This window comes from Rhagoletis pomonella, unplaced genomic scaffold (assembly GCF_013731165.1).
Source record: "Rhagoletis pomonella isolate Grant_MI unplaced genomic scaffold, Rhpom_1.0 Rhpom_scaffold_00011, whole genome shotgun sequence".
NCBI lineage: Eukaryota > Metazoa > Arthropoda > Insecta > Diptera > Tephritidae > Rhagoletis > Rhagoletis pomonella.
The window spans coordinates 26,400,583-26,419,623 of NW_023458565.1; the positions used below are offsets into that span (position 1 = coordinate 26,400,583).

General features: G+C 38.6%; 1 protein-coding gene and 1 long non-coding RNA gene across 3 annotated transcripts in view; both read left to right on the top strand.

The window, feature by feature from the left end:
• The window catches only part of LOC118746906 (collagen alpha-1(XVIII) chain), a gene marked incomplete at both ends in the record, with an annotated part of 818,664 nt that overhangs the window by 143,326 nt on the left and 656,297 nt on the right, over positions 1 to 19,041 (top strand).
• On the top strand, positions 1,853 to 5,961 carry LOC118746908. Of its 2 annotated transcripts, none has more exons than XR_004993908.1 (5): positions 1,853 to 2,272; positions 2,330 to 2,557; positions 4,314 to 5,055; positions 5,130 to 5,186; positions 5,243 to 5,961. It is a non-coding gene; the product is annotated as an uncharacterized LOC118746908 (long non-coding RNA). The 2 variants fall into 2 exon arrangements; XR_004993907.1 differs by having other exon boundaries at positions 1,853 to 2,261.

Sequence of the window (19,041 nt, forward strand, 5' to 3'; positions counted from 1 at the left end):
GGGCTGGACATTATTTTGTGGGAATATTTAGACTGATGGTCTAAACATCCCGGCCCCCTTGCGATAAGCAAATCCAAGAATTTGGACGCGTTTCAGCCACCAAGCTCTCTCTCTTGATCTTATATAGTAAAAGGTAAAGTTTTTTTTTTTTTCGAAAAAACATTTTTGTTCAGCATCAGGTAACCACTGCGACAGTCTTCGCTATCAGCTTCGTCTTTCTTCCTAAATTGCTATAAAAAAAGGGGGGAGAGTTACAGGTACAATAGTGGTTACAATTCAATGCACTTTATTGAAAAAATAATACTTCAGATAAAAATAACGCAAATTCAAGAAAAAAAAGAAAAAAACTAACAATTAATTGTACTTCAAGCTCTGCATATGCCCGAGAGAACCCATCCAAAGATTGTACTCTGGGCTAAAAGAGGTCCGAAGGATGTGGGCAGTGTCCCCGGCAGGATAATGTCCGCGTAGACGTCCGTACCGAGTACTAAACGGATCGGTGATGAGCCGTAAAAGTTTGGGTCCGCCAGTCGGATGTGGGCATATGGCTCAGCTATTGCGGGGTCTACACTGCTGGATGGACAAATGCGGTTGAAGTGCGGCGACATAACGGCATGAGTTGCGATTCGGTTGTTTTTCCCATGCTTTCCCCTGAGTCGCAAAAGGCAGCCCCTTTCTCCGCCCATGCGTGTTTCATCCAAATTCAACTCTCGGGCTAAGTCAGATGAAATGATGGTTCGGTTGGAGCATACGTCGATCAGGGCACGAACTAGATGTAGCCGCGAGACCGAGTCGCCAGTCCATCTTCCCTGCGTATGCGCCGTGAGGACTTGCGGTTGGATCTACGCGGGCGAAAAGGCCTAGTTTCCGCTCCGCGCATCCGGTTTCGCTCATGTTGCAACAGGGGTCGGAAAGTCCTAGTTTCCGATCCCCCTTCGGTGAGAGCGCGGAGAGGCCGAGTCTCCGCTGCTGGCTCTATTGGTCCGCTTTCCTCGGCTTCTGGGCGGAAAGGCCTCGTTTCCCTTCCAGAATCGGACGCAAGTATCGAGAGCGCATCGTCGGAACAGCCTTCTTCTTCCTCCGCCACCTGTTGTGCCCACGATTTGCTAGGCGTACTTTCGGGCTCGTCCAAATGCAGCGTCGAGTGATGTTTTTCACCGCATCGGCGGCATCTTCCTTCGCTCGTGCAGTTTTTGAGCTGGTGCGTCATGGCGAGGCAATTAGCGCAAAAGCGGCCTAGTAGTGCTTCCCGTAATCTCTCCTCAGGGGATTTTGCGCGATAGACTGGGCAGAGTCTAATGGGGTGATTCGCAAAGCATAGACGGCACGGCTGCGGATAGCGCTCGCTGCATAGTTCGGCCTTCTTCCTCAAAGCAGCGAAGTAAGGCATGTTTTCTTCTGAAATGATGTCGGAGTTTCGTATATATATGTATATATTTAGATATATTGTTGGGTGGCGAGCGTATCTGCATTTATTAGTCAAGTGGGTGGCATAAAGTTTCGCTTATGCACAACAACTTCGTTCGGAGAGTGTGAATACGGCATTATATATCCCTAAGATTCATTTGTGTAACCATGCTATAATGTAGGTAAATTACCTACTCAAATTGTACTGTGGATCGTATTCCTCTAAAGCTGCGTTTACACGATCAATCTTTTTTTTTTTTTCAAAACTAGCAAATTGCCCAAGCAATTTGCCGAATCAGGGTTTTATTTTTGGCCATAAATCGTGGAAAGTGCCCACCGCCACTAATTTTGGAAGTATTATTTAAATTTTTATTTCATCTCTCCATTAATGTTATATGCTTATCTTGCTTTACCGCCTTTTGGACCGGTTTACCGCCAACAATGGGGCCTGCCCCCCAACAAGGTTAACTACCTACTCGGGGTGATTTTATTATTCATATCTTTGAAACCTTTGTATTCTACATTGAAATATGTTAAATATCTATAAAGAATCAGTGCTTTGCTATAACTTTATTTCAATGCTTTTTTTTTTTGATGAAAAAGTATTTTAATGTAAGCATGGCCAGTAATTAACAATTGAATTACAAAAATGATCGTTAGTATGGTCCACCCGTGTTGATACAGCGAACTATTGGAAAGTTGTCCATCATTGTTCGCTGCCTATGAGGTCCTTTATGTGGAACTTTTGTATCCACATAGATTCCACTAAAGGTTGTTGAAGTTTTCCATTGACAAAGGTTGGGTTATTTGTGAATGGACATGCGGTGCTTATGTAAGCTTGCTGAAGAGGTTTCGTGAGTATATAGTATGCATATGTTTCAATACTTGCTTCCTCACATTATTTATAATCATTTAATTTCAGATATTGCCGCCTCTTCCCGCGTATGGTCAGGAGATAGGCAAATAGTGACGCAAATAAACAAATAAGCACTATTTTAATCTGAATATCGTACTGCAAGAAAACGCACCATGGTTTGTACTATCCTATGTATATGCACACGCTTAACCTAGTTGTAGGAAAACGGTGCGGCCTACAGAATTCGACGGGGCTTTTCGGTTACGCCTTTTTCTTGCAGAAAAGAATATGCGCGTAAGTTGTATTGTTTTACAGTGAGGGAAAATAGGAAACAAGCGCAACTACTATAAAATGGCACAGATAAATGGTGGAGTGGAAGTGTGTCACATAACAGAACGGAATAATTGCATTTTCGAACATTGTTTATACATTTTTATGGTTTTTGACTGCATAGTTTTGTTGATGTGCACTTTATTATGAGAACAGCAAATACCAGTGAGATTTATTTGGACTTCAAAATTAGCCAGAACTTGGCGTAACAGAGTGGTTCACTTTTTTACTCTTACAAAGCCCTAACACTTGCTAAAACTACGCGTAGGAAAATGTGGTGTACCCATTTCTGCTTCTCTAACGTACTGTCGTTTATAAACTTTTGATGTCACAAACAATAATATTTTTAACTTCCGCACACTTTGACTGCTTACTCAGGCACTTCTTATGTGCGCCTAATTCTTTTGTGTGTAAATTGACCCTCTTAATACCTTCGTAGCTGCAAACAAATGAGGTAAGCCACCACCCCAATTTGCCAATTAAGCCAATTGTCAACTGCCTATAACCATATGGATTAGAATTAATTTATTATGTTCAATAAATATGGGCATCCGCTATACATATGGTGCGCAAAGGAATGTCCCGCTGTAAAGTCAACAGTGGCCTATTAAATTCAATAAGAGTTGCTCAAGAGGAATGGACTCAGCGCACATTACAATGTTTATTGCCTTATTTCTTTTTAATTTAATTAGGATATACAAAGTTGCTGCTCATGATGGCTACCGCGATTAACTTAATAAACTAAACCTTAATTAACAATAGCGGTTTGTGTGCTACTTGCTCCTTGACTTTCACCTGGCTGCCAACAGCCTAACTAAACGTCAACAAAACGCCCAACTTTAAATTTTTATGGAATTGGTATACATTTTCCCGCAGATATACCTATATCTAACCATTTGGTTTAATAAAGGTATACTGTTGAATATGTAAATTGTAATTGAATGCAAATTGTGGCAAGTATGTAGTCCATTCCTTCAGTATTTCAATTTGTTTGGTAGTCGTTTTACATTGCCCATTCTCGCTTCGTTACCTGGCGTTGTAAAGTCGCTTCGACCAGCGGTGGATGCTTTCGAAATCGCACCGTACGAACGATTATCCATCGCGCTGATCATTTTAGCCACGGCACAACTTTATTTAGGGCGCTATTTTACAATTTAATTAATTATTTTCATTATGAATATGCACAATTTTCACACACACAAAAAAACACAAATCGGATTTTTGCTTTTCGTTGCTGTTTGGACGCGTTTTGTGTTCTTTTGGGCATCAATTTTATACAGAGAAACATCGTAGAAAAATGCATTAATATAGCAAATATTGAGCCAATAAACGATTATTTAATTTTAAAACTAAAGGGCCGTCTTCTCGCGTCGACGGCGGTGAATGAGCGAAAAACATGCATAAAATGACCGAAGACAATCGGAATTTTAATAATTGAGTTTTCTCAGCATTCTTGGTCTTAAGCAACGGCACTTTAAAATCACACCGAGTTGTATAAGCGTTGAAGAACTGATCGACATTGACAAATCCAAGATTATATTTTGTCACTATTTTGACAGTCATACCTGAATATATTTTTAATTTCTGTAGAGCTTTCTTTTCCCTTGGTGTATTGAAACATATTCATGTAAAGTAGAAGGATATCAAATCTTGATCGCATTGTTTCTATTAAGAAAATTTTCTTTTTGCAATAATGGCGACTGCGTGATGTTCTCACTAGGGATCACATGACGGTGGCTTTCTTTGGGCGCCCATCGCAAGAGGTCTGTAATTAATGCTACGCTACGTGAGAAATTCTCCCTAGTGCTGTTAGACAAACAACCAACTGCTTTTGCCACGTAGAAGGCAGTGGTGGTCAAGAAGCATATTTGATGAAGGAAGGTTCTGATGGAAAACTCAAAGTGGTGAGCATGAAACAACTGGCAAATGCGCTATGCCAGGAGAAACTTAGTAAAAGTTCATTAGTTCGCATATTTTGGATAAGAGGGCGTGGCATTTTAGTGCTTGACGATGTTGTCTTTGTTGACTCCGCTGGCGTTGATGTCTCTGTTACCTTGGATGACGATTGCTTTTGCGACTGATCCAGCTATTCTCATAACTCCTTCACCTCCGATACACGCACATCGTTACATACGTGGTCATTGTTTTGTGTGGTCACAAAGCAAAAAAGGTAATACACGAACCAGTGTGCATGACTTGAAAATTAAAGGCAAAGCGCTCATGCTGTGCTAGCAAGTGGAAAGATCCCTCCACGAACTGTCTGACCTCATCGATGGTGAGCTTGGCACATATCAGCGCGCAGCTACCTGGGTGCTATGCGAACTGATGACAGTCATCGATAAATTGCCGGAATTTTAACACGCGATTTAAACAAAATAAATGCGTTAGCATGCTACTATTGGCCCTAAAAACAGGACGAAAAAATGCACAGCGGTATATTTTCTCAAACGTCCCTACAAAAGGTTGGTATCCCCTTCGGCATTAATGGCCATGTTCTTGAATAACTTGAAGATAATTTCATTAACATACCTACCAGAAATTTCCTAGCGGCAACGTGGAAAAAAAACGATTGCATTGGATTGTACGGTTATTGGTATTGAATTTATCCATGTTTACCAAAGATGTTAACGAACATTTCCGTCACTTCAGGTAAATTTTACGGAGATTCCTGCTGCCAGATAGCGGTCTGACAAAACTCAAACGACAGAAGGTTCCCCCTGCGTTCATCGATGGATTCTTAAATGGTTTGCGCTTGCCAACTAATCTACTGAAAGATTTTTTAGTTCGCAGTGAGTTGTCTTTTATTTCGGCTTATTTATACGTTTATTTCCTATTACTTGAGCCTCATTGTAATACCTGGAGGAGGATAAAGTTCTGACAGTTGTCGCTAAAAAAAATATCCTGCCGTTCATGGTGATACGTGAGCAGGATTTTATTAATTTTTCGCTTGCGTTGAGGACTAAATACTATTCTTTATGAATTCGTCAGTGAAACGTCCATATTAGGGACTGTCTTGCTAGATGTCCCGATTTGCAGCGACTCATGATAAGGGCTTAAAATAGGTATGTATAGCAACAAATAGTCAGTAGTTAATTGTACCTGAACCTGCAAACTTACTGGGGCAGAGTATAATAACGCAAAAAATTTGCAATTCAGAGTGTAAAAACAAGAGGGAGCTACAAAGATATTTTTAATAGCAGAAAATAACTAAGCGTAAACAAGAGTCAAAATTAGTGGAAATCAAAATAATAATGACGTACTGGATTACGTAAATGTTTGTGAGTAAAGAAAAGGGTTTAACTGATTTGTTCGTTGTGTAATATTTACAGCAGGAGTGGCAAAACAGTGCAAGGACTGCTTACTTGCAAGTTTTATGTTCGCCAACTTGTTCTGCCAGTTTATTATTATTATTATTATTTTTTTTTTAATTTACGCTCGATTTTGCTTTTACACTCTCGCTGCAATTTTACTGGAAAAGCTGCTATACACCATTGATATTACGTATATACGCACATACGTATATATGTACATACTTATATACGTATGTGACCAAAACTGGGCATTTTATTAAGCAATGTCATTATAGTTACAAGATAATTTTCAGTCTTCGGGGATTGTATAGATTGTCTGATGGGTGCTGAGATCTTACGATGGTCGGTTCTTTGTTACCAGATCGGGCTTTGGGAATACAGCCAAGAACCATCACTTCAATTTTACTACAAACACGATTACTTTTAATATGATTCTGGGCTAAAGTTGATTATAGGCGTGGAATCCCTCCTAATGCATGGAAGTGGAATTTTGGTGCGATGAGGAAGTGGAATCCACGCGGGATTATGGATCAACGGAGAGTGTGGTTTACGAAGTGCTTGCTGGCTCCTCGTTTTCGTCATTTTGGGATGGAAGTAGGACCAGTTTGGCCAGCGGTCTCGTGATCTGCCCTTTCTCCGTGATGATGTCAACTACGCGTACTCGATCGTCGGGACCAGGATGTAAGCTGCTTATTCGACCTAATCTCCACTCATTTGGTGGGAGGTTGTCTTCTTTGATGACAACGAGATCTCCTAATTTTATATTTTGCTGTGGATATTTCCACTTAATCCGCTTTTGCAGTTCGGATAAATATTCGGTTTTCCATCGTTTACAAAAAGTTTGGTGAAGGGCCTTTAGCTTCTGCCACCGATTTACTATCGAGGCAGGATTCTCGTGAACGTCGATTTCAGGTGGGGCTAGCAGGTGTCCACCGGTAAGAAAGTGACCTGGAGTGAGAGGCTCCAGGTCGGTAGGTTCATTCGAAGCGGGGCTCAATGGTCGTGAGTTGAGGCACGCCTCAATCCGACATAAAAGAGTACTGAACTCTTCGAATGTATATTTATGAACGGATGCAATCTTTTTAAAGTGGCTTTTAAAGCTTTTTACCCCCGCCTCCCATAAGCCGCCCATATGAGGAGCAGCGGCGGGTATGAAATGCCATGTGAGCATTTGATAATTGTATTTCGAAACTGCTTTTTCACGCGAATCTGCTAAAAAAGCCTTAAATTCAGATCGTAAAGATCGTGAAGCTCCGACGAAGTTTGTACCATTGTCGGAATATATGTTCCTCGGGCATCCTCTTCTGGCTACAAACCTGGCGAATGCAGCTAAAAATGATGGAGTGCTGAGGTCACTAGTTGCTTCCAAATGGATCGCTTTTGTCGTAAAACAGACAAAAAGGCAAACGTATCCTTTGGACATTCGACAACCTCGGCCGCTATAACTTTTGATGTCAAAGGGCCCTGAAAAATCTACACCTGTATTCGTAAACGCGCGCGAAAATGTGGTTCTCTCCTGAGGGAGAATTCCCATAAGCTGGGTTTGCGTACGTTTTTTGTATATCGTACAGACTTTGCAATTATGGATTGTGGATTTGATCAGATTTTTAACTCTGGGGATCCAATACTGAGTTCGGATAAGGCGAAGCATGAGTTGATTTTCCCCATGCAAAGAGACTTGGTGAATAAAGGACACTATTAGACGGGACAACCTGCAGTTATAAGGAATAATTATTGGATGCCGCTCGTTATACGCTAAGTCTTGAGACGCTCCAAGACGCCCACCAGCCCTAATAATGCCATCTTTATCTATGAACGGATTAAGCGGTAGGAGTTCACTCTTGGAGTCGATGGAGTTTCCTGCTTTAAGTTTCCTGTATTCTTCACTGTAATAGTTCTGTTGATATATTTTTATCAAGCGTTGTGTCGTTGCTTTAATTTCATGGGATGAAATTAAGCGTGACTTTTCTTGAAATGAAGCTTTCGTATTCCGATGCGTTCTTTGAGAGAATCTCATAACATATGATAATACTCTCAAAGCTCTCGGAAAATCTGAAAAACGGTCAAGAATATCGGTATAATTTACTTTGGTTGTATAAACGTGCGTTCTTTTTTCCTCAACTACTGTGCTGTAGTCTGTTTCCTGGGTGGGCCATTTTGGGTTATCTTCTTGTAACCAAGAAGGTCCCTGCCACCACAACGAATTGTTGACCAATTCATATGCTGGAAGTCCTCTGCTCGCTAAGTCTGCTGGATTTGATGCCGAATCCACATGCAGCCAATTCTTGTTTCCGACTTTCTCTACAATTTTTTGTGATTCTATGGGCAACGAAAGTTGACCATGAACACGGAGGCTTGCGAATCCAAGCGAGAACAATTGTGGAATCGGTCCACAGATGTATGTTGATATGCCCTAATTTGAGATTGTTGATTATTGAATCAACTATTTCCGCCAATAGTACCGCTCCGCAAAGTTCCAGTCGGGGTAGCGATATGGTTTTAACAGGAGCAACTCTGGTTTTTGCCAAAAGCAGGTTAATAAAAACTTTGCTATCTCTTTTGACACGCATATACACAGAGGCGGCATATGCTTTCTCCGACGCGTCACAGAATCCGTGTATTTGTATTTCATCCGTTGGAGAAAAGTATACCCATCGCGGTATACGAACCTTATCAATTTCGTTATAATGTTGGGTAAAATTCTGCCATCGGTCTAGAGTGGTCGAAGACACAGTCTCATCCCAATCTGTGCCTTCCAGCCAAATATTTTGCATAAGGATTTTGGCTACGATTATGATAGGCGCAAGCCACCCCAGCGGATCGAAGAATTTAGCAATGGCAGATAGTATCGCTCTTTTCGTAACAGCATCGCTTTTCTCCAATGGCCTTGCTATAAAATAGAAAAGATCCGTATGGGCATTCCATCTTATTCCAAGAGCCTTGACTGCGCTGGTATCTTCAAATGCCAAAAAATCTTCGCTAAGTAGATCTGTTTTTGGTATGCCATTAAGTATTTGCTCGCTATTGGCTGTCCACTTTCGAAGTGGAAAACCGGCTGATTGCAACACTTCCGATATCTCATCTCTGGCTTTTATTGCTGAATCGATAGTGTGTCCACCAGACAATACATCGTCGACATACATGCATTTTCGTAGTATGTTAGATGCTATTGGATGGGAGCTTTGCACATCGTCAGCTAATTGTAAAAGTGTCCTTATAGCCAGATAAGGAGCACAATTGATGCCGAACGTGACTGTCTTTAATTCGTACAGACTGATCGGGTCATTCGGGTTAGTGCGAAAAATAATCCTCTGATACTTAGTATGGTTGTTATGTACCAGAATTTGCCTATACATCTTCTCGATGTCACTGTTGAACACATATTTGTATAGTCTCCAACGGAGTATTAATATCGGAAGATCTGCCTGAAGTACTGGTCCTGGGAAAAGTACGTCATTAAGGCTGTTGCCATTCGCCGTTGGGCTTGAGGCATTGAACACCACGCGTACTTTCGTTGAAGTACTTTCTGCCTTTATAACAGCGTGGTGCGGCAGAAAATAATTATCAGACGAGTCTGCGGGTATGGGAATTGTTATTTTCGACATATGCCCAAGCGTTTCATATTCCGCTAGAACCCTATTGTATTCCTTTTGCAGGACGGGATCCTTGGCCAGCCGTGTCTCATTCCGGTAAAATTGAGAACATGCTCTTTTAAGGGATGGGCCTAGGGAAATATTTTCTGGAAAATCTTTCCTAAATGGTAGTGACACGATGTATTTTCCTTCATTATTTCGTATGGTTGTCTTCTGATACAGCTCCTCGCAGTACTTGTCGTCTTTATTAAGGCTCTTGTTCTTTGGAATCTCCTCAAGCTCCCAAAAGGCACTCAGTTGCTTGTCCAGACTAACTTCGCTGTAGTATGAGACGATATTCGTTCCTGGATTCGAGGTATCAGTTCGCCCTGTTATTATCCAGCCAAATACTGTTTCTTGGGCCAGAAGTGTGTTTAATATGTTTTTCTTAAGCCCGCTCAGAATAATCTGTGGATATATGTCGCCACCCAGAACAAGGTCTACGGGTTCATTGACGAAAAATCGTTTATCCGCTAGAATTAGATCTGGAAATGCTTGCTTAGTCACTGCACTAATGTGGCAAGTAGGAAGATTTCCAGTCAGTTGTGCTAGCACAAGCACAGAGGTATTTAAGCGGAACAACGGGTCAACAGGAGACCGCAATTCGATGTTGCACGCTTCTTTAACCTGCGCCGTAGTTGTATTAGTGATGCCCGAAACTTGGGCATGCATACGCTTTGACGGCAAGTGAATTCTGCGTTTTAGTTTTTCAGTAATGAAAGAACACTCTGAACCAGAATCAATAAGTGCTCTAGCGGAATAGTTCGTACCATTGAGATATATGTTGACGCGTGCTGTCCCTAATAACACACCTGTGTTTGTATTCGCATAGCAAGACTTCACGTTTTTACTTGTATGCTTGTTTGATTTTGTTGAATTGCGTTTGGCTTGGGCCTGATTGGATGTTGATGCAGAATTAGTCGCAGAATCTGAAGAGGTCCCAAGTGTCGTTGCCTTTGTTTGAGCTGTCTCAATATGAAGGAGCGTGTTGTGTCGCGAGTGGCACTTGATACAATTAAATGGGTTTGTGCATCTTGACACGGTATGTCCAGTACTAAGACAGTTCAGGCACCATTTTTTGCTTTTCAAAAAATCGATTCTATCAGCAGGTGTTTTGTTGAGGAATTGTGGACAGTTGCGTAACTTGTGCTCATTAGTTTGGCACATTTGGCAGGTGAACTTGCTCACGCTTGCCTGAAAGGCTCCTAGCCTTTTAGTGTTAGCTTCCTGGTGGTGCCGTGCGGGTTGGTGCTTTGGAGCTTTCACCGTTGTTGTACCCTTTAGTCCCGCTAGAGTTTCCAAAGTTTGGAATCTATTGGATAGGAACCTGTCCATATCCTCCCACTTTGGAATGTCAGTTTTCTGGTCTATGGTCTGTTCCCATAGGGCCAGTGTACTTTCTGGAAGCTTCGTTGAACACAAATATATAATAATTGCGTCCCAATTAGAGATGTCAATTTGATGACTTTTTAGGGACGATAAACAATTATTAATCTCGCGCTGTAGGTTTTTAATTGAGCTACCACACTCAGATTCCACTGTACTTAAGCTAAATAAAACTTTTAATTGTGTGTTAACTAAGATACGTTTGTTTTCGTATCGCTCACACAGGTTTTTCCAGGCTGTCGAAAAGCCTTCATGGGTAAGTGGGCACTTTCGCACTATGTCTTTTGCCTCCCCTTGTGTTTTATTGTTGAGGTGAACTAGTTTCTCAACTGGGGTGAGGCGCTTGTTCAGGATGTAGATGGCCGTGAACATATCTCGGAAAGTTGGCCATGAAAGATAGTCGCCCTTGAACACATCTGTATCGCACGGTGGCAGGTGGATATTGTGTTCCCGGACGGACCGATCCTCTACATCTTTGTTCGCTTTGGTTAGAATTTCAACCTGAGAACCCATAGCAGACATGCACCTAACATAGCTTTGAAAGGAAATCTTATTCTTCTTTTTTATGGCCTTAGCATCATCCTTAGACAATCCCTCATTGATAAGCTTATCGTAAGCTGACTTTGTTTTTTCCCACAAAGCTTTTAACTCGTCTTGTTGAATAGCAAGACCATGTTTGTTTTGTTCTGCGGCGGGTATGCCGTTGTAATCAGATTCGAACTCTGTTACAGCTTCTGCCAAAAGAATATACGAATCCATTGTTTAACTTGTTTACCCTGACCGAAATATTAAATGAAAAGCCCAGATAGAATCTATGGGATTTTACACACTTAATCTTATCGAAGATTAGAGGTTGTATGCGCAAGAGAAGTTGCCAATTTTTACCCACCGGAACTTGCCACTTAAATGTTTACCAGAAATCCAACGAATTAAAAAGATTCAAAATATTTTGTATTGCGAAATATATTCGACACTTTATTAAAATGTAAACCTTTTTTCTTCTAGAATTATTGTTTACTAACGACTCGCCACCCAACTGTGCAGACTAATATCTACGCGCTTTGATAAGCTATGCAAGGTACGCAATACGGTGTAAATAATAAACGTGGTAAAATCGTGATGTGTGCACGTACGCAGCAAATCTTAATATACAGATTTACCACTTTGATGTATGCAACGTACGCAGCAAATATATATGTTAAAAAATGTGCAATATTAAACGGGGTTGAATCGCTTATGCGTAGTGATTTAGTGAAAATCTACAATTGGTCCAATGCAAATAACAAAATTTAGAGGTTATGTATCCTCGAAACAGTGACAAAGTGTTCGCAAATATACAAAAGAATTTAACCCAAATAAAAGGGTCAGTGAATAACGATCAGAAAAAATGAAGATTATGATTATGCACTGTGAATTTTAAACAAAATCGAAATTCTACATTAACAATACTGTTTGACACTGTGTGTGTATATGTTAATGTTGCAAGAACACCTAATTGTGGTCGCTGTTGTTACTTGTGGACGGACAGACTAACCTCAATTATTGGTTTCAAAATTAAATGCACCAATTGTATATCTTCAGTTTAAACACTCGCGAGATTCTAGTTTGCACACGCGCATTGAATTTAAAAACGTTTTTTTTTTTTTTTTTGGCAATTTTCTAACAAGTGCGATTGAAATTATAACCACGTACCTTGAATTATAAGTGATTGGTGTTTGGTGGTTGTAGTATTGTATGGTCGCTGGTGTCCTGGCAAATTTGGCAGGTGTCGTAGCAAGAAAGCTGAGTGGTTGTGTTTGCGTTTGTTGGTGCTGTAGTTGCCGGTTGGCTGAATCACTGGCAATAACGCTGGCGCAGGGATAAAAAGCGTTGGTGTTATAAAAAGCGGTGGTTGCTGATGTGGTTATCAAAAATCGCTCGTTGTTTAAGCTCAATGTGTTGTGCTGGTACTTTAATTGTGGACTGTATTAAAATCTTTAGACCGCCGGACAGTTAGCTACCGCTTCAAGGGGAAACTTAACGAAAGTTCACTGTCCGGCGGGATATAATAGTTAACGGCCGGAATATTAGTGTTAGCGCGTATATGTATATGTATGTATTTGTGTCTACATATGCCTACATTAGGGCGGATCCCTAACGTGTCAGAATATTAGGGCTGGACATTATTTTGTGGGAATATTTAGACTGATGGTCTAAACACATATGTACATAAGTATGTATTCCAATATTCTGTGCAGTAATTCGCTATATGCGCTACGCATTTCTTCGTCTAAACGTATTTAAATATTCGGGTGTATGCAGAATGATTCCTTATGGTTTTTTTTTTATACCGTATCTCCATTATTTTCCATAAGCTACATATCTTGTTTTCGATAATTGTGTAATGATGCGTTAAAGATGAGTGAGTGTTGGAGCATGAGCGATTAAAATATTCTAAGGGGGGGAAATATTGTTAAGAGGATGTGATAAATAGCGCTTGTTAGAATACAATGAAATTCTGCTGCATTTAAAAAACATATTTAGATGGTGTTTTCCTAAGGAAGCTTGCTTTGTATTCCATTACTGCGTGAAGTTTTAGAGGAAATGTGGGAAATTAATATTTATTTTAGTGCTCCATCTGAATGTAAAGCAGTGGATCGTCACTTCTTTTCATATATATAATAATAATATTTATTTCTTAAATAGTATTCGAAAGGCGTTTTTATTTGTTTGAAAAATAAAATAAAAATCGAAAAAAATATATATAAGTATGCAAGTGTGCCGAACAGTGAAGAGGCTATTGTTGACAGGTCAATTCTACTATAAATATAGGAATAACTTTTAGGTCTCAAAATAAATATATATATGGGGCGTTCCACACCAAAACGGACGGGGTTCACACTTCATGTGTTTGATTTGTTTCAAATTTTTAGGGTTGATGCATAAACATAAATAATAAACACATATGAAATTTAAACTTGATTAATGCATTTTTAAAAACTTTACAGCACAAATACAAATCCATTTAATAGTTTTCCAAATATCTCGAAAAAGGGAGATGAAAAAAGTAAAAAAATCACACATATACACATCGAAATCCTCTACGAAAATAAATATTTAAAAAACTTTTTTTCTTAAGAAATTTTTTACACACAAATTTTTTGATAAATAAAATTACATATTTAAATTATCTAATACTCTTAATTCAAATTGAATTTAATTATAAAATCAGATGGCAACCCTCCTACATGCAGTTTAGAAATAAAGTTTTTTCAAAGCAGTTTTGATTTATATTTATATTAAAGTAGTTTATTGAACCTACTGCTCATATTGCATCTAACTTTGTAACAAGGTGACAACCCTGTGCAAAATATTTTCAAACCACAATCTCTTTCGACGGACATCCATATCAGATAAGAAAGAAAGCCTGTTCAGAACAATTTCGATTGTCACTTATAGTTTAATAATTGATTTAAATTAAAGATAGTTTGAATTCAGTTTTTATCAGGTGGCAACTCTTTTTGAAAAAACAAAAAAATAAAAATAAAATAAAAATATAACCTCGTATTATTATTATTTGATTTAAATAGTAATGCTTTTATTTAACTTACTTATCCACAAGACGAAGTGAAAATATAGTACTTACTTGCCATAGTTTATTTGGCATTTTTTATTTGCACGCTTGCAACTTCGCATGCGAATTACCATCAATACCGGTGGCACAAGCTCCTAACAGCAGAATATATGTATGTAGCTTGCATATGCGCTGCCACCACCGCTCTCTATCCGTCGTCTACAGCCACTTGCTTGCATTAAAATCAGTAACAAATCAGCTTTTCGCCACTAGTAAATCCGCCACTGAGTTTTCGACGAAGTTGCCGATGACTGCGTTGAAACCCATCAGCATCAAGTAATGCCGCGCGCTTAGAATGCAAAATGCCAAGCGTCTGATGGATGATGATGGTCACTACAACGCGCACACACACATACATAAGTATTTACAAACTTAAAGCTAGATCGTAGTTGCCACGAACGAAAGCAATCTAGTTTTTATTACGCCAACGTTGCAAATTGCAACATGCCACAAACCAAGTCAAGGCGAGAGCCACAGCCAGGCAGGCAGGCAGTCAAGTTTTGTCCCACAGCACCGCATTCGAAGAAGAATTAGAGAGGCATGTCAGTAAAATTGAATGCGGCGCCTGCCAAAAACGCTGGTTAAGAATGAAAAAAGCTTTGTAGATTGCAGCAGAGGGCGAAAGTGGCGCGGGGGGCGGGCTGGGGTAAATGCTGCTGCTGATCATGTTGCAACGAAATTGAAGTTTTTGTGTATTGTTGCACAGTTTTTAACTTTACCACTGCAACTTTGACTCATTTTGTGTTGTGTATTTGGCGTCGACGTGTGTGTGAGCGTGTCAAGTGTATTGCTGTTGCTTTTGTGTTTGCTGTTGGCAAGTTCGAAAGACGATATCAATGAGCTGCCGGTAGTTGTTGACGTTCCCACCCTCATCTTTGTTGTTATTGCTATGTCTGCTGCCGAAGTTGTCAAGACATCACGGACATGGACATGGCAGAAACACTACATTACAAAAACGTGCTACGACGATACTGCTTTTGCTCTTTTCCTCGTCGCGCTAAGTTTGCAAGTTTGTGAGTTTGTGCCTTTGTGCTACCAATAGGTTATCAATCTTATTGTGTGTGGATAAAGACTTGTAGTGCGCACACGCTTTTGTGTGGTGGCAGCCAAACAAAAACACAACACACACACGTACACACAAAAATATATAATTACTGCAAAATATCGCTCGTTCACACACACACACACACACTAGGGATGTTAATTTTTTCGCTTTTTACGATCCCGGGATTTTTGGGATGTCGTTATCACACTCGCGGGATCCCGGGATTAGTACCGGGATTTAGATATTCATTACTTCTCAACAACTTAAATCGAAAAAATTTCTTCTATATTGTTTGAGAAGCTCTCCTAGCATAAAATAAATAATAAATAAACGGGTTTGAAGCCTACTTTTTTTTTATTTAAAATGGCGTTTTTATTTCTTTTTTCTCTGACATCAGGATTTATTTTAAAGGACTTTGTTATTTCGAAGATATGATTAATTCCAAAATTTTTTAAAAAAGTTAATGCAAGAGAAAATTTTTTAGAATTCAAAAAATTAAAATTTTTGGATTCACATGGACGAATAGGTTATTTGTTAGGCTAATTAAGTTAGAAGGATCAAATTCATATAATTTTTTTAAAAACAAATATTACGAAATTTCAAGGATAATATTTTAAAAAACATTTTCAATACTTACTAGTCCTTATGCACCAAAAAATTGAAGCTGTTTAAATTCTACAGGATTTCCTATTTAATTTGATACTCTTACTTCTCCTCTTAGCACATTTCTCTGAACTTTTTAAATCATTTTTGAGATACTCACGTCAGAGCGAACAACTAAAAACGCAATTTTACTATATTTGGTCCATGGTGTCGCGAATATATTGATTTTTGTGTGTAAAATTTACTATCGCACGGTGTTATATGCATAATGAGCTAGACGTTTATAAAAAGATATTAAATATTAAATAAAAAAAGGAATATAGCCAATACTGGTAAAGAAAAGGAGTTTCTATTATTGCCATCAGTGCAAATTACAAATCCCAAAAATCCCGGGATTCTTGGAAAATAATAAAAGACCGAAATCCCGGGATTAATATTCCTAACACCCACCACCGACCCTCCCATGAACACCAACAAAGCATATCACTAGCGCTCGCTCTGTATTTTCATCATCGCGCTCTCAACCACACACCCCCACACCGCCAACCACAAACGACATTGTGTCGCGCAAGCAAAATGAACGAATGTTGATAGACAGCCGGCCGTCACTTGGTAATTGTGTGCTGATTTTGTATTGGTGGTAGGTAGGTAGGTAGTGCCAGCGCAGGCGGGGTCATGCGTCGTATAAATGCTTTCCAAGCACGTACAACGATTGAATTAGTTAGGGATTTGAAAAGATTTAGCTACAATATAGCCCTCTGCTACCGCCGGCCCCGCTCCTTGCAAGCTGCAGTACAAAATAAGCATTCAAGTGGCGACCGTGTCCACTTCACCGTCTACTACTAGCTGGAACTTGGGCGATACACAGTAATCTTTAGATCTCAAGCATTGCCATGGTGATACGCACAAGAGTCGGATTTAAGTAAAGAAAAGAAATAATATGAGAGAGAGAGAAAAAAAAACATCATCAGCTACTTACTTTGAATACGAGCATACGATAACTAATGTACGGTGTGTGCCCTCATCAGTGCAAGCAGTGTAGTTGTTGCTACCCTATTGATGGATTACGTACTCAAATCTGCATCTGCGTGGGAGTGCTTGCTCTTCATTTGTTTCTTAAAGCAAATCAGATTAATGATATCAGACATTCTTGCCAAAGCGTAGTAGTATACATTTCAATTATGCGGAGATTTTTCAAGATTTGGTATTAATTTTCTCGAAGCGTAAAGTGATGAGAGTTTTACTAAGCTAGAGCTTAAAGCGAAATATACAAATTGCCTGGGTAAGTAGATGCAGCATTATGCCTGCTTGTTTGAAGAAAGGTGAACAGAAGCTTTATGTCTTCTAAGAGAATTCATTTATTTTACTTGGATGCAAGTACCCATTCCGTTAATCCTTCTATTGTTCGAAATAAAAATAATTCAGTGCTAGAGCTTCTTAGTATGGTCTTTGAGCCGTTTAAATAGTTTCAAGGTTCAACACATCTCTCCCTGACAGCTTCCACAGCTTCGCTTCAAATGGGTTTTGTTCAAAAAGTTTGTTTATTTTCAGCCAGGTAGGTATTAGGCAAGCTTAAATTTACAGGCCAATTCTGGCAACTGTCTTTCAACGCACCACAGTCTTTCGTAAGAAAATTGTTAATTCTGGCAACTATCTTGAAAGTTCTTTACTGTCTTTCGAAAGACTAATTGAAAGATCTGCTGACGAGGAAGTCTTTGCGTTATGCTGCTTGCCTTTTAGCAATAAGTTTTTTTTTTTAATTTAATTAAAACAAAAAAACACATATAAAACAATATAAATTAATAAATAAAAGAAAATTAAATTAGAATAAGAAAAAAATCAATAAAAAACGAATAGTACTTTTAGTAAAAAAAAACACTAGAAAAATTGAGTAATATGCTTAAAGGTAAATAAAAGAAACTATTTTTTTTAAGCAGTAAAATATAAAAATTAAAGGAAAATAAAATCAACAGAAGAAAAACCAGTTAAATTAAAAATAGAAAAAATAAATTTCTAAAAAGTTAATCAAAGTGAAGAGAAAATTTAACTAAAAGAAAAAAGAAAAAAATAGTTTCCTAAAATTAAATGTAATAAAAAAAAATATTTTTGAAAAATAATAACAACCAAACCAGTAAAGAAAATTAAATTAAAAAAGGAAAAAATACCTAAAAATGTTTCTAATAATTAAATTAAATTAAAAAATGTATATACCCTTTTTTTAAATAAAAAATCGAAAAAATTAAATTAAACAAGTATTTTTAAGTAAAAAACAAAACCGTCTTCAATTCTCACATAAAAATTTAATATTAACGTTAATTTCTTCACGATCTAATTATCGGATCTAAAGAAAATTAGTATGAGACCACCCTTGAGATACCAGTTTTACGATGAAAAAAAAAATATCGAAATTGGTTAACGTGGTTCAAAGTTATGCGGTAACATACATAGAAAAAAAAATAAAAATATTCCGGGGAACTGATAACCTTCTCTTTTTTTTGAAGTCGGTTAAAAAGAACAAGCAATTTTTAGCAAAAAACAAAACCGACCTCAAATTTCATATAGAAAATATATATACAAATATATATTTCATAATTCAATGATCGGATCTAAACCAGATTAGTATAGGACCGTGGTGGTAAACGTAGTCCAAAGTTATGCGGTAAGGTACATAAAAAGTATATATATATTCCGAAGAACTGATAACCTCCTCCTTGTTTTGAAGTTGGTTAAAACACCTGTGCTTTACCGACATGTGAGCTAAATAATAGACAACTGCTTTCTCTCAAAATAAATTTTCACCACGAATGGTGAATGAGAGAGCTTTTGCGCTAGAGTAACAAAATTCTTTCGAACTATCT